Source organism: Catharus ustulatus, chromosome 4 (genome assembly GCF_009819885.2).
Source record: "Catharus ustulatus isolate bCatUst1 chromosome 4, bCatUst1.pri.v2, whole genome shotgun sequence".
Lineage (NCBI taxonomy): Eukaryota > Metazoa > Chordata > Aves > Passeriformes > Turdidae > Catharus > Catharus ustulatus.
In genome coordinates this window covers 974,141-990,297 of record NC_046224.1, presented here as the reverse complement: position 1 = coordinate 990,297, position 16,157 = coordinate 974,141, and the positions used below count along the sequence as shown (strand labels likewise).

General features: G+C 57.1%; 1 protein-coding gene across 1 annotated transcript in view; it reads right to left on the bottom strand.

Annotated features, from left to right (window-relative positions):
* LOC116995149 (acrosin-like) overlaps window positions 1-16,157 on the bottom strand; it is a 38,786-nt gene that overhangs the window by 6,949 nt on the left and 15,680 nt on the right. The window lies entirely within an intron of this gene.

Genomic DNA, 16,157 nt, shown 5'->3' with positions numbered 1-16,157 from the left:
TCCCGGGATTGCAGAAATCCTGAGCTGGAAGCGCCTGGGGGGGATCAGAATCCAACTCCTGGCCCTGAAATCCCACCCGTGCCTGGAGCAGCCTTGGGAACGTCACCATTCCCTGCGGGAAAAATCCTCTTCCTAAAATCCGGCCCGGGATTTAGGGGGGCAGCTGGAGGGGGTGATTTGGGGATTTTGGGGTGAAGATGGATGGGGTTATCCCAGCTGGATGGGGTTATCCCGGGATTTAGGGGTGAGGCTGAATGGGGTTATCCTGTGATTTTGGGGTTAAGATGGATGGGGTTATCCCAGGATTTAGGGCAGCAGCTGGATGGGGTTATCCCAGCTGGATGGGGTTATCCCGGGATTTAGGGGTGCAGTTGCATGGGGTTATCCCGGGATTTAGGGGCAAATCTGAATGGGGTTATCCTGTGATTTTGGGGTGAAGATGGATGGGGTTATCCCAGGATTTAGGGGTGCAGCTGGATGGGGTTATCCCAGCTGGATGGGGCTATCCTGGGATTTAGGGGCAAATCTGGATGGGATTATCCCGCGATTTTGGGATGAAGATGGATGGGGTTATCCCAAGATTTAGGGGTACAGTTGGATGGGTTATCCCGGGATTTAGGGGTGAACTTAGATGGGGTTATCCTGAGATTTTGGAGTGAAAATGGATGGGGTTATCCCAGGATTTAGGGGAGCAGCTGGATGGGGTTATCCCGGGATTTAGGGGTGCAGTTGCATGGGGTTATCCTGGGATTTAGGGGCAAATCTGAATGGGGTTATCCTGTGATTTTGGGGTGAAGATGGATGGGGTTATCCCAGGATTTAGGGGTGCAGCTGGATGGGGTTATCCCAGCTGGATGGGGCTATCCTGGGATTTAGGGGCAAATCTGGATGGAATTATCCCGCGATTTTTGGATGAAGATGGCTGGGGTTATCCCAAGATTTTGGGGTACAGTTGGATGGGGTTATCCCGGGATTTAGGGGTGAAGTTAGATGGGGTTATCCTGAGATTTTGGGGTGAAAATGGATGGGGTTATCCCAGGATTTAGGGGTACAGTTGGATGGGGTTATCCCAGGATTTAGGGGAGCAGGTGGATGGGGTGATTTTGGGATTTAGGGGCAAATCTGGATGGGGTTATCCTGGGATTTAGGGGCAAATCTGGATGGGGTTATCCTGTGATTTTGGGGTGAACATGGATGAGGTTACTCCAGGATTTAGAGGTACAGTTGGATGGGGTTATCCCGGGATTAGGGGTGTCTCTGAACGGGTTATCCCGGGATTTAGGGGAGCAGGTGGATGGGGTGATTTTGGGATTTAGGGGCAAATCTGGATGGGGTTATCCCAAGATTTTGGGAGGAAGATGGATGAGGTTATCCCAGGATTTAGGGATGCAACTGGATGGGGTTATCCTGGGATTTAGGGGTGAAGATGGGTGAGGTTATCCCGGGATTTAGGGGTGAGGCTGGATGCGGTTATCCCAGGATTTAGGGGCAAATCTGGATGGGGTTCTCCCAGGATTTAGGGGTGAGGCTGGATGGGGTTATCCCATCTGGATGAGCTTATCCCAGGATTTAGGGGAGCAGCTGGGTGGGGTTATCTCGGGATTGAGGGGTGTGTCTGAATGGGTTATCCCGGGATTGAGGGGTGTGTCTGAATGGGTTATCCCGGGATTTAGGGGTGTGTCTGAATGGGTTATCCCGGGATTGAGGGGTGTGTCTGAACGGGTTATCCCGGGATTTAGGGGCTTTTTGGGGCTGGCTGTGCAGGGACAGGGGCTCTGTCACCGCCTGTGTCACCCAGCCGGGGCCACCTGGGTGGGGCTGGCCTCAGGCAGCCCTGCTCGGCTTTGTGGCCACCTGAGCTGGGCCTGTCCCAGAGCCCGACTAAATCCTGTCCTAAACCCTTCCTGCATCTTTCCTGCATCTTTCCTGCATCTTTCCTGGACCCTGCCTGAATCCTGCCTGAATTTTTCCCAGATCCTGCCCAGACCTTCCCTGGGCTCTGCCTGGACCCTTCCTCAGCCAGGTGTCCAGGAAACACCTGGAATTCACCAGAGCAGGAGCAGGAAACTCAGGATAGGGACATGGAAGGGGAATTTTCCCTGGGAGGTGCCAGCCCAGGCAAGATCCAGGTGGGATCAGAGGGATTCCCAGCAGATACAGAATCTGATCCCAGCCCTGATCCCAGTCCTAATCCTGGCTCTAATCCCAGTCCTGATCCCAGTCTGGATACCGGCTCTGATCCTGTCTGTGATCCCAGTCCTGATCCCAGCATTTATCCCAGCCCCAATCCCAGCTCTAATCCATGTCCTGATCCCAGTCCTAATCCTGGCTCTAATCCATGCTCTGATCCCAGCTCTAATCCCAGCCCCAATCCCAGCTCTAATCCATGTCCTGATCCCAGTCCTGATCCCAGTTTTAATCCATGCCCTGATCCCAGACTGACTCATCCCAGCTCTGATCCCATTTCCCATCCCAATCCTATTCCTGATCCCAATCCCATTCCCGAGTTTCCAGCCCCATTTCACCATCCCAGTTCCCGTTTCCTCTCTGCACTGCAGGGATTTGTTCCCAGTGCTGTGGGGCTGCTGGAAGTGTCCCAGCTCCTCGGGGAACTCCTGGGATTTGGGATCTGGGGGACAGGGCAGCCTCTGGAGAGCGGCGAGTTCTTGGCTCTGCTGGAGGAAATCCGGGAAGTTCCCCCTCCATGACGCGAAAAATCCCAAAAAAACCCAACGAGAATCTCCGGATCCGAACGAGGCCAAAGGACAAATCCTGGACGCTGTTCCTGAGCCTGGGGGTGACACGGAAAGAGGAGGAGGGGACACAAATCCCAGGAATGCTGCAGAGCTGTCCCAGGGATGGATGTGTCCCTTTGTCCCCTCTGGGCACGGGGACAGCTGTGGTGACAAAACTGAGGACACACATGGGGACAGGGACACACATGGGGACATCGGAGAGGACAGGAAAAGGGGATGGGGACATTCGGGGGGGACAGGAAAAGGGGATAGAGACAGGAAAAGAGGGAATGGGAACAGTCAGGGGGACAGGAAAAGGGGGATGGGGACAGGAAAAGGGGGATGGGGACATTCGGGGGGGACAGATGGAGGGGTCTGGGGACAGCCAGGGTGCAAGAAAAGGGGATGGGGACAGCCAGGGCACAGGGAAGGGGACTGGGGACAACCAGGGCACAGCAGAGTGCGACGGGATGTCCCCACGGGGAGGAGCGAGTCCCTCCCTCCATGCCAAGGGTGACAGCGCGGTGAGCTGGCCCTGTGCCCAGCAGGAGCTGTGACATTGTCCCCTTGTCCCTTTGTCCCCGCTGGCTCGGGCCAGCGCCGGCTCTGGCACTGCCCCATTGTGTCCCCACCCACGCCTGGCCAGGGCAGTGCCACAGCCGGGCCCCGTGACACAAGGACACCGCCTGTCCCCGTGTCCTTGAGTCCTTTCGTCGCCCTGTGTGTCACCCTGTCCCTGTGTCCCTTGTGTGTCCCCGTGTCTCTCTGTCCCCTGTGTGTCCCCGTGTCCGTCTGTTCGCGTGTCCCTGTGTCCGAGCCGTGCTGCCGGGTTTTGTCCCCGTGCCCGGTCTGTCCCCGTGCCCGGTCTGTCCCCGTGCCCGGTCTGTCCCCGCCCGGGTCCCACAGGAAGGGACAATCCCGGTCCCGCCAAGGTGTTTCCTGCGCTCCCGATAGGGCCGGGCAGCGCGTCCGGAGCTGGCACCGACCCCAAAACTGGGCACTGACCCCAAATCTGGGCACTGACCCCGGAGCCGGGCACGGACCCCAAAACTCAGCACTGATCCCAGAGAGGGGTACTGGCCCCAAAACTGGGCACGGACCCCAGAGCTGGCACTGACCCCACTGACCCCAGAGCCGGGCACGGACTCCGAAACTCAGCACTGATCCCAGAGAGGGGTACTGGCCCCAAAACTGGGCACTGACCTCACAGGCCCCGAGCCGGGCACCGACCCCAGAGCCGGACACTGACCCCAAAACTGGGCACTGACCCCAGAGCTGGACACGGCACATCCCCCTCGTCACCCGCAAGCCCCTGTACCCCCCTGTACCCCTTGTGCCCCGTCCCCACTGGCAGCGCCCCACGGCCTGGCAGTGCCCCGCTCTGTCCCCGCGGTTTGCCCCGCTCTGTCCCCGCGGTTTGCCCCGCTCTGTCCCCGCGGTTTGTCCCGCTCTGTCCCCGCGATTTGTCCCGCTCTGTCCCCGCGGGTTTGCCCCGCTCTGTCCCCGCGGGTTTGCCCCGCTCTGTCCCCGCGGGTTTGCCCCGCTCTGTCCCCGCGGTTTGCCCCGCTCTGTCCCCGCGGTTTGCCCCGCTCTGTCCCCGCGGTTGCCCAGGTTTGTCCCCGCGGTTGCCCCGCTCTGTCCCGCTGTCCGGACAGGACGCAGCCCGGGTGGGGGCGGTGGCCGCTGTCGCCGCTGTCCCTTCCTGGCAGGAAAGGGGCCGAGCTGCGCTGCCGGGGCCGGGAGTTTCCTGCGGGATCCGGCCCCGCGGGCGCCAGCAGCGGAGCGGCCACCGGCGGAGCAGCGGCACCGAGCCAGGTACCGGGACCGGGGGGGTCCGGCCACCCCCTGAGCGCGGGGTTGGGGCTCCCCCCTCCCCATGGGGGGTCAGGACCACCGGGGCAGGACCGCGCGGTGCCCGGGGGTCACCGGGAGGGTGGAACCGGGAGCTCTGCGCGGTTCGGGGAGCACCGAGGAGCGAGCAGCGCTGCCCCCCGACCCCCCAACTCATCCCGGGATGGGCGAACCCCCACCCGAAACCCCGAGAAACGAGGCGGGGGTGGGAGCGAACAAAACCCGGGGGGAGCAGCGAGGGGATTCGGGGGATGGGTTTAGCGGGACCCCCGCGGTACCGCTGAAGTTTTCCGTGCTCCCGCCCCTTCCGTGCGCACCGGGGCTGGCCGTTGCCATGCCAACTCCTCAAAACGAAGCAGCCCCGCTGCCGGCGGCGGGGGCCGAGCTCGCGGGGGATCCGCCGTGCGCGCCGCTCCCCGCCCGGCCCCGCCGCCGCCGCCCCCGCGCCGCTCCCGCTCCCGCTCCGCCGCCGGCGGCCGCCGCGGCGATGGTGGCTCGGGCCCGCGCCGCCCGCAGCCCCGCAGGTAACGGGGGAGGCACCGGGGGAAGGCGGAGCGAGCGCGGGGGATGCGGAGGGGGAAGAGCGGGGGATGCGCGGGGGATGCGCGGGGCACGGGGGATGGTGGATGGATGGATGATGGATGGATGGATGGATGGATGGATGGATGGATGGATGGATGGATGGATGGATGGATGGATGGGAGGGCGGGCATGGGGGTGGCTGCGGGCTGGAGGCCAAGCTCGGCATTCCAAGCTCGGCATTCCAAGCTCGGCATTCCAAGCTGGCATCGCGGAGCTGGGAGCGAAGGGCTGCGATGTGCCCGGGGAGCGTGGGTTGGTTTTTTTTTTTTGGGGATGGGGGGGGGAGAAAAGCGAGGAACGCGGCGTGCTCGGGGTTTGCGGCTCGCGCTGGAGCCGGGATTTTCCTGGGAATGGGAGGCAGGAGGTGCGGCAGGAACCTTTGGGGTTATTTTTTATTTTTTGGCCGAGGCCTGGTGGTGATTTTGTGGCCCCCCCGGTTGTGGTTCGGGCAGAACGGAGCGGAGCTGTGCTGGAAATCCCGATTTTCACGGTGTGGGAGCTCAAGTTGTGCAGGGAGTTGTGGGCTGGCAGCATCAGGAGCTGCTCCTGGCACTCAGGGAGTGCTGGACAGCCCCAAGCAGGGCACTTGTGAGATTTTTGGGATTCAGGGGGGTTGTGTTCCTTCCCGGGCCTTTTTCCCCCTCCATGTCTTCGGCAGCTGCTGGAAAAGTGAATTTACCCCTCTCTGCTCTTCCCAGCCCGGGTTTGGGGAAGGAGATTCCAGAGCTGAGCAGGTGCAGGTCCCCTCTGGATCTCCTCGGGATAAACTTCCCGAAAAACTTCTGTCCTTCTGTCCCAGGAGTGACCCGGGGGTGATGGAGGTGGCGAATTCCCAAAATTCCAGTTCAGAGCTGCTCTTACATAACTCGGAGAGCTCCTTGTGCCTTCTGCACCTGCACGGGAGCCCTGGGCGAGGCCAAAGGGGCAGGAAAGGCACCGAAAATTATCCTGGAAATTCCCGGAAAATTATCCTGGAATGGTTCGGGTGGGAGGGAGTTTAAAGCTCACCCTGATGCAGAGGCAGGGACACTTTTCACTCTCCAACCTGGCCTTGGGCACTTCCAGGGATGGAGCTGGAAAATTTTGGGGATTTTTTGTTGTTATCGCTGAACAGCCTGTAAACCCTAAATATCCCAAATTCCTGAATATTCTTAATTTTGCGGGAATTCTGGTGTGAATCATTCCCGGCCCAGCCGCCTGTGTTTGGTGCTGCGCTGTTCCCTCGTGCTAGGAGGGGAGAATGGGGCACAAAATCACCCAAAAACCCCCCAAAAATCCACGAGCACTCCCCGAGCCGAGCAGCGCTACGCTAGGGAAGGCTCTGCCGAGATTTCCAGCCCCTAAAAAATTCCCAGCGCTGCCTCCCCCGCGCGGCACCACGTGCGGGTGGCGAGGCACGTGTGGAGTGCGAGTGCGGGGTGGGGACACGGGCTGGGGTGGGCACGGCCGGGGGGGCTGCCCGGGCTGCTTTTCCCGTTTCTGACATTCCAGGGAATCAGCCCGGGTTCCTTTTCCCATCCCTGGCATTCCAAGGAATCAGCCCGGGCTGCTTTTCCCATCTCTCCATGTTCCAGGGAATCAGCTCGGGCTCCTTTTCCCATCTCTCGGTGTTCCAGAGAATCAGCCCAGGCTGCTTTTCCCATCTCTGGCATTCCAAGGAATCAGCCCAGGCTGCTTTTCCCATCTCTGGCATTCCAGGGAATCAGCCCGGGCTGCTTTTCCCATCTCTGGCATTCCAAGGAATCAGCCCAGGCTCTCTCCATGTTCCAGGGAATCAGCCCGAACTCCTTTTCCCATCTCTGGCATTCCAAGGAATCAGCCCGGGCTCCTTTTCCCATCTCTCGGTGTTCCAGGGACTCAACCCAGGCTCCTTTTCCCATCTCTGGCATTCCAAGGAATCAGCCCGGACTCCTTTTCCCGTCTCCGGCAATCCAGGGAATCAGCCCAGGCTCTCTCCATGTTCCAGGGAATGAGCCCAGGCTCCTTTTCCTGTCTCTCCATGCTCCAGGGAGCCTCTCGGGCTCCTTTCCCTCTCTCCTGCATTCCAGGGATGCAGCCCAGGCTGCTTTTCCCATCCCTCCATGTTCTAGAGAAGCAGCCCGGGCCCCTTTTCCTGTCTCTCGGTGTTCCAGGGAAGCAGCCCAGGCTCTCTCCATGTTCCAGGGATGCTGCCCTGGCTCATTTTCCCATCTCCGGCATTCCAGGAAGCAGCCTGGGCTCCCTTTTCCCAGCTCTCCGTGTTCCATGGAATCAACCTGGGCTGCTTTTCCTCTCTCAGTGTTCCAGGGAGGCATCCTTGGCTCTCCAATGATCCAGGGAAGCAGCCCGGGCTCCTTTTCCCATCTCTCCATGTTCTAGAGAAACAGCCCGGGCTCCTTTTCCCATCTCCTGCATTCCAGGGAGCAGCCTGGGCTCCCTTTTCCCATCTCTCCATGTTCTAGAGAAGCAGCCCGGGCTCCTTTTCCTGTCTCTCGGTGTTCCAGGGAAGCAGCCCAGGCACTCTCCATGTTCCAGGGATGCTGCCCTGGCTCATTTTCCCATCTCCGGCATTCCAGGGAGCAGCCTGGGCTCCCTTTTCCCAGCTCTCCGTGTTCCATGGAATCAGCCTGGGCTGCTTTTCCTCTCTCAGTGTTCCAGGCTCCTCTTCCCTTCACTCCTGTATCCCAAGGGAACAGCTTGCACTCCCCTTTCCCTCTCCAGCGTTCCCGGGAGCAGCTTTTCCCCTCTCCCAGTGTTCCAAGGCAGCAGCTTGGACTCCCCCTCTCCTCTCCCAGTTTCCAGGGAAGCAGCCTGGGCTCCTTTTCCCTCTCTCATTGTTCCAGGGAGCAGCCTGTACTCTTTCCTTGTTCCGGGGAGGCATCCTTGGTTCTCCAATGACCCAGGAAAGCAGCCCGGGCTCCTTTTCCCTCCAGTGTTCCAGGGAAGCAGCCCGGGCTCCTTTTCCCTCTCCCAGTGTTCCAAGGCAGCAGCTTGGACTCCCCCTCTCCTCTCCCAGTTTCCAGGGAAGCAGCCTGGGCTCCTTTTCCTCTCTCATTGTTCCAGGGAGCAACCTGTACTCTTTCCTTGTTCCAGGGAGGCATCCTTGGTTCTCCAATGATCCAGGAAAGCAGCCCGGGCTCCTTTTCCCATCTCTCCATGATCCAGAGGAGCAGCTCGGGCTCCTTTTCCATATCTCAGTGTTTCAGGGAGCAGCCTGGGCTCCTTTTCCTATCTTTCCATGATCCAGGGAGCAGCCTGGGCTCCTTTTCCCATCTCTCCAGTTTCCAGGGAAGCAGCTCGGGCTCCTTTTCCATCTCTCAGTGTTTCAGGGAGCAGCCTGGCTTCCCCTTTTCCCTCTTTCCATGTTCCATAGAAGCATCCTGGGCTCCTTTTCCTCTCTCCTGCATTCCAGGGAAGCACCCTGGGCTCTCCCAGTGTTCCAGGGAGGCATCCTTGTCTCCTTTTCCCATCTCTCCATGTTCCAGGAAAGCAGCTTGGGCTCCCTTTCCCACCTCTCAGTGTTCCAGGGAATCAGCCTGGGCTCTTTCCATGTTCCAGGAAGCAGCCTGAGCTCCCCTTTTCCCTCTCCCAGTGTTCCAAGGCAGCAGCTTGGACAACTCCTCTTCTCTCCCAGTGTTCCAGGGAAGCAGCCCCGGCTCCTTTTCCTCTTCCTGCATTCCAGGGAAGCACCCTGGGTTCCCTTTTCCCTCCATCAATGTTCCAGGGAAAGCACCCTGGGCTCTCCCAGTGTTCCAGGAAACAGCTTGGGGTCCTTTTCCATCTTCAGTGTTCCAGGAAAGCAACCTGGGCTCTCCTTTTCCCTTTCTCGATGTTTCAGGGAGCAGCCTGGATTCCCCTTTTCCCTCTTTCCATGTTCCAGGGAAGCATCCTGGGCTCCTTTTCCCATCCCTCCACGATCCAGGGAAGCAGCCCGGGCTCCTTTTCCCTCTCCCAGTGTTCCAAGGCAGCAGCTTGGACTCCCCCTCTCCTCTCCCAGTTTCCAGGGAAGCAATCTGGGTTCTCTTTTCCCTCTCTCCATGTTCCAGGGAAGCATCCTGGACTCTTCCCTTGTTCCAGGGAGGCATCCTTGGCTCTCCCAATGTTCCAGGGAGCAGCCTGGGCTCCCCTTCCCCTCTCCTGCTATTCCTGAGGGGAATTCTGTTCTCCCCTTCCCCTCTCAGCGGGGATGGGGATTGGGGTGGAATTTAGCTCCAGGGAAAGCCGGGACAGGGATCCATGTGCAGCAGGGATGTGGCAGTGGGGATGCTCCTGGAATTTCCAGCGCTCCTGAATCCCTTAAATCCCCTGAATCCCATGAATTCCCTGAATCCCCATAATTCCCCAAATTCCCTGAATACCTCAAATTCCCTAAATCCCCCAAATCCCGTGAATCTCCCGAATCCCCTAAATTCCTCAAATCCCCTGAGTTCCCTGAATCCTTCCAATCCCCTGAGTTTCCTGATTCCCTGAATCCCCCAAATCCTCTGAGTTCCCTGAACCCCTTGAATGCCTAAATTGCTCAAATCCCCAAATCCCCTGAATTCCCGAATTCCCTGAATCCTCAATTACCCAAATTCCCTGAACCCTTGAATCCCCAGATTCCCTGAATCCCCCGAATCCCCCAAATCCCCCAAATGCCCCGAATCCCCCAAATCCCTTGAATTGCTCAAATCCCCCAAATCCCCTGAGTCCCCTGAATCTCTGAATTCCCTGAATCCCCAATTACCAAATGTCCTGAATCCCCAAATCCCCTGAATCTCTTGAATCCCTGAATTCCTTAAATCCCCAAATCCCCTAATCGCTCAAATCCCCTCAATCCCCGAATTCCCTGAATCCCCAATTACCCCAATTCCCTGAACCCCTGAAATCCCCAAATCCCCTGAATCCCGAGTCCCCTGAATCTCTGAATTCCCTGAATCCCCAATTACCAAATTCCCTGAATGCCCCGAATCCCTGAATCCCCTGAATCCCCAGTAACCCAAATTCCATGAACCTCTGAAATCCCCAAATCCCCTGAATCCCTAAATTCATTAAATCCCCAAATCCCTTGAATCCCCAAATCCCCTGAATCTCTTGACTCCCCTAAGTTCCCTGAATCCCCCGAATCCCCCAAATCCCCTGAATTGCTCAAATCCCCCAAATCCCCTGAGTCCCCTGAATCTCTGAATTCCCTGAATGCCCTGAATCCCCAAATCCCCTGAATTCCCCGTAATCCTCAAATTCCCTGAATTCCTCAAATCCCCTGAATGGCTCAAATCCCCCAAATCCCCCGAATCCCCAAATTCTCTGAATCCTCAATTACCCAAATTCCCTGAATCCCCAAATCCCCTGAATCCCCGAATTCCCTGAATCCCCAATTACCAAATTCCCTGAATGCCCCGAATCCCTGAATCCCCTGAATCCCCAATTACCCAAATTCCCTGAACCTCTGAAATCCCCAAATCCCCTGAATCCCGAGTCCCCTGAATCTCTGAATTCCCTGAATCCCCAATTACCAAATTCCCTGAATGCCCCGAATCCCTGAATCCCCTGAATCCCCAATTACCCAAATTCCCTGAACCTCTGAAATCCCCAAATCCCCTGAATCCCTAAATTCATTAAATCCCCAAATCTCCTGAATCTCTTGACTCCCCCGAGTTCCCTGAATCCCCTGAATTTCTCAAATCCCCCAAATCCCCCAAATCCCTCGAATCCCCTGAATCCCCAAATCCCCTGAATCTCTCAAATCCCCCAAATCCCCCGAATCCCCAAATCCCCCGAATCCCCTGAATTTCCCAAATCCCCTGAATCTCCCAATCCCCGAGCCCCGCTGGAGCCGAGCTGGCGCAGGGGAGGCCGCGCAGCTAAAAGGAGCACAAAGAGTGAATTGCCACCATCCCACTCGCGGAGCTGTCACCGCTGTCACTGTGACAACGGGCACGGCTCCGGAGCAGGGGGCCCCGCGCGGAGCCAGCGCGGGCGGCGACACTCGGGGGGAGCCCCTCGGGCACGGTGGCAGAAGTGACAGTGGTGGCAGTGGTGGCAGGGGGTGACAGAGGGTGGCAGAAGGTGGCAGGGGTGACAGAAGATGGCAGAGGATGGCAGGGGGTGACAGAGGGTGGCAGGGGTGACAGAAGATGGCAGGGGGTGACAGAGGGTGGCAGGGATGACAGAAGATGGCAGGGGGTGACAGAAGGTGACAGTAGTGGCAGAGGAAGGCAGGGGGTGACAGAAGGTGACAGTGGTGGCAGAGGATGGCGGGGGTGACAGAAGGTGACAGAGGATGGCAGTGGTGGCAGAGGATGGCAGGGGATGACAGAAGGTGACAGAAGATGGCAGAGGATGGCAGGGGGTGACAGAAGGTGGCAGTGGTGGCAGGGAGTGACAGAAGATGGCAGGGGGTGACAGAAGGTGACAGTGGTGGCAGAGGATGGCAGGGAGTGACAGAAGATGGCAGGGGGTGACAGAAGGTGACAGTGGTGGCAGAGGATGGCAGGGGGTGACAGAAGGTGGCAGCTGGTGGTGGCAGTGGCGCTGGTGGCAAAGGGTGACAGAAGATGACAGTGGGTGGCAGTGGTGGCAGCGTTGACAGTGGTGGCAGCAAAGTGGCAGTGTGTGGCAGAAGGTAGCAGCTGGTGCCAGGCCTGGTGGCAGTGGTGACAGCAGGTGGCAGTGGTGGCAGTTGATGGCGGTGGGTGGCAGGGGGTGCCAGGCCTGAGGGAAGCAGGTGACAGCAAGTGGCAGTGGTGACAGCAAGTGGCAGTGGTGACAGCAAGTGGCAGTAGTAGCAGAGGGTGACAGGCTTGGTGACAGCAAGTGGCAGTGGTGACAGCAAGTGGCAGTGGTAGCAGAGGGTGACAGGCCTGGTGGCAGCAGGTGGCAGTGGTGGCAGAGGGTGGCAGCAGTGACAGCGAGTAGCAGAGGGTGACAGTGGTGACAAAAGGTGACAGCTGGTAGCAGAGGGTGACAGAGTGTGGCAGCGGGTGGCACTGCCAAGCCTGGTGGCAGCAGGTAACAGTGGGTGCCCGTCTTGGTGGCAGTGGTGACAGAGATAACAGAGGTTGACAGAGCATGGCAGAGGGTGGCAGTGGTGGCAGCGGGTGGCAGTGGTGACATCGGGTGGCAGTGCCAGGCCTGGTGACAGCAGTGACATCGGGTGGCAGTGTGTGGCAGCAGTGACATTGGGTGGCAGTGCCAGGCCTGGTGGCAACGGTGACATCAGGTGGCAGTGTGTGGCACTGGTGACAGCAGTGACATCGGGTGGCAGTGTGTGGCACTGGTGGCAGCAGTGACATCGGGTGGCACTGGTGACAGCAGTGACATCGGGTGGCAGTGCCATCTGCCCGTCTGGCGCCAGGGTAACCCGAGCAGCCGCAGCAGCGCGAGCGCGGCCGATTCCTCTCATGAAATATTGAGTGACCCTGGGCCGGCTCGGTGACACCGGGGGTGGCCCTGGCGCGTGACTCGGGGACAGATGGTGGCACAGGGGGGCGCGGGGGGGCTGGCAGGGCTGGGGACCCCGGACGGGCACCCCACAAACGCCCCCACAGCCCAGAGCAGGGCCGGGGTCAGGGCCAGCACAGCCCTGGCGGGAAGGGGAAGGTGCCCGGGAGGGGTTTCCTGGAATCCCGGAATCCAGAATTCCAGAACCTCAGAATCCCAGAATCTCAGAATCCCAGAATCCAGGATCCCAGAATCCCAAAGTCCAGGATTCCAGAATCCCAGACCCTGAGAATCCCAGAATCTCAGAATGCCGTAATCCCAAATGCCAGAATCCCAGAACCTGAGAACCCCAGCATCCCAGATTTCAGAATCCTGGAATCCCCAAATCCCAGATTCCAGAATCCCAGAACCCCAGAATCTCATAACCTGAGAATCCCTAAATCCCAGAATCCTAGATTCCGGAATCCTGGTACCTCAGAATCCCAAAATCCAGGACTCCAGTATCCCAGGACCCTGGAATCCCAAAATCCAGGATCCCAGCATCCCAGATTTCAGAATCCCCAAATCCCAGAACCCCAGAATCCTGGATTCCAGAATCTCGGAACCTGAGAATCCCTAAATCCCAGAATCCCAGATTCCAGAATTCCAGTACCTCACAATCCCAAAATCCAGGATTCCAGAACCTCCGAATTCCAGAATCTAGAACCCAAGAATCCCAAAATATAGGATTCCAGAATCCCAGAACCTCAGAATTCCAGAATCCAGAACCCCAGAATGCAAAATCCCATATTCCCACAATCCAGAATCCCATAATCCCAGAATCCCAAAATCCTGGATTCCAGAATCGCAGAACCCCGTAATCCCAAAATCCAGGATTCCAGAATCCCAGAACCCCATAATTCCAGAATCCCAAAATCCTGGACTCCAGAATCCCAGAACCCCGTAATCCCAGAATCCCATATTCCCACAATCCAGAATCCCAGAACCCGTAATCCCAAAATCCCATATTCCCACAACCCTGAACCCCAGAATCCCAGGATTACTGATGTTGGAAAATCCCTCCAAGGTCACCAAGCCCATCCTGTGCTCAGTCCCCACCTTGTCCCCAACCCCGAGTGCCACATCCCGGAATTCCTGGGACACCTCCAGGGATGGGCACTCCAAACCTTCCTGGCAATCCCATCCCAAATCCCAACAGAATTTTCCTGCCAGGATTTGCCCTCCAGAAGAACCAAGAAATCTCCACAAGGCACCAAAAACCCCAAAAGCGCAGTTTGGGGTCTGGGCTGGCTCCCACCTCCCTACAACCCATTCCTTGGGGAAGGACTCAACATTCCTGGCTTTTTTTTTGGGAATGATTTCAACTTCCAGGCCTGGATTGCTCTGCTTTTTCTGGAAAGCCTCCGGGGAGCGGGAAGAATGGGCGGAAGCGCCGGCGCTCCATTGTTCCCTCCTGGAGGAAACGCGGGCAGGCAGCGCGGCCCGGCCCCGCAGCCGGGCCTGGAACGTTTCCCGGCTGGAAAAGGGCTCTGGGAACCCGGGATGAGGCCTTAAGGGGATTTCTGTGGGGTTTCCCAAAATTTTATAGGATGTTTTACAGGATCCTGTTGGAATGGGAGATCGCGGCCTCGCAGCCAGGCCTGGAACGTTTCCTGGCTGGAATAAGGGTTCTGGGAACCTGGGCTGAGGCCTAAGGGGATTTCTGTGGGGTTTTCCAAAACTTCATAGGATCCTTTATAGGATCCTTTATAGGATCCTCTTGGGATGGGAGATCCTGGCCCCACAGCCGGGCCTGGAACATTTCCTGGCTGGAAGAGGGGCTATGACTCTGGAAATCTGGGATGAGGCCTAAGGGGCTTTCTGTAGGATTTTCCAAAATTTTATAGGTTTCTTTCTGGGGTTTCCTGGTCCTTTATAGGATCCTTTGTAGGATCATGTTGGGATGGGACATCCCGGCCCCACAGCTGGGCCTGGAATATTTCCCAGCTGGAAAAAAGGACTCTGGGAATCTGGGATGAGGCCTAAGGGGGATTTCTGTGGGGTTTCTCAAAACTTTATAGGATCCTTTATAGGATTCTGTTGGGATGGGAGATCCCGGCCCCGCAACCGGGCCTGGAACATTTCCCGGCTGGAAAAGGGGTTATGGCTCTGGGAATCTGGACTGAGGCCTAAGGGGATTTCTGTGGGGTTTCCCAAAACTTTATAGGATCCTTTATAAGTTTCCAAAACTTTATACAATCCTTTAGAGGATCCTTTGTAGGATTCCAGTAGGATCCTGTTGGGATGGGAGATCCCGGCCCCGCAGCCGGGCCTGGAGCATTTCCCGTCTGGAAAAGGGGCTCTGGGAATCTGGGATGAGGCCTAGCGGGGATTTCTGTAGGGTTTTCTAAAACTTTATAGGATCCTTTCTGGGGATTCCTGGTCCTTTATAGGATCCTTTGTAGGATCCTGTTGGAATGGGAGATCCCAGCCCCACAGCCGGGCCTGGAACATTTCCCAGCTGGAAAAGGGGTCTGGGAATCTGGGATGAGGCCTAAGGGGGATTTCTGTGGGGTTTCCCAAAACTTTAAAGGATTCTTCATAGGATCATGTTGGGATGGGAGATCCTGGCCCCACAACCGGGCTTGGAAATTTCCTGGCTGGAAAAGGAGCTCTGGGAATCCGGGATGAGGCCTAAGGGGGATTGCTGTGGGGTTTTCCAAAACTTTACAGGATCCTTTGTAGGATCCTGCTGGGATGGGAGATCCCTGAGCTCTCACTGGTCACCTCCAGCCTGAGGTGACAGTGGGACGGCAGCAGGAGGTGACAATTTTTTCTGGATGCATGGATGAGTTTGTTTTTCCCAGAAAAACTGAGGCTGTTTTTTGTGGGGCTTTTGTTGGGTTTTTTTGTGTGGGTTTTGTGGTTTTTTTGGTTTTGTTTTGGTTTTTTTGGGTTTTTTTGTTTGGTTGGTTTTGGTTTTGTTGTTGTTGTTGGGGGTTTTTTGGTTGTGTTTTGGTTTTTTATTTTTGTTTGTTTGTTTGATTTTTGTTGGTTTTTGTTTTGTTTCTCCAGGATCCTTTGGGAATGTGAGGGTTGGGATAGGAACAAGAATCTCAGGATCCTCAGGGGTCTGAGGGTTGGGATGGGACAAGAATCCCAAATCCCAGAATCCTTTGGAATGTGAGAGTTGGGATGGGAAGAGCAACCCCAAAACACGGAATCTTATGGAATGTGAAAGTCAGGATGGGAACAAGAATCCCAGGGCCCAGAATGTTGAGGAATGTTAGACTTGGGATGGGAACAAGAATTTCAGGATCCAGGATCTTTGGGGATGGGATGGGATGAGATGGGATGAACAATCCCAAATCACAGGATTCTTTGGGAATGTGAGTGTTGGGATGGGAACAAGAATCTCAGGATCCTCAGGGATCTGAGGGTTGGGATTGGAAGAACAATCCCAAATCCCAGAATCCTTCAGAATGTAAGAGTTGGGATGGGAACAAGAATTCCAGGGCCCAGAATCTTGAGGAATGTGAGAACTGGGATGGGAACAAGAATTTCAGGATCCAGGATCTTTGTGGATGGGATGGGATGAGATGGGATGGG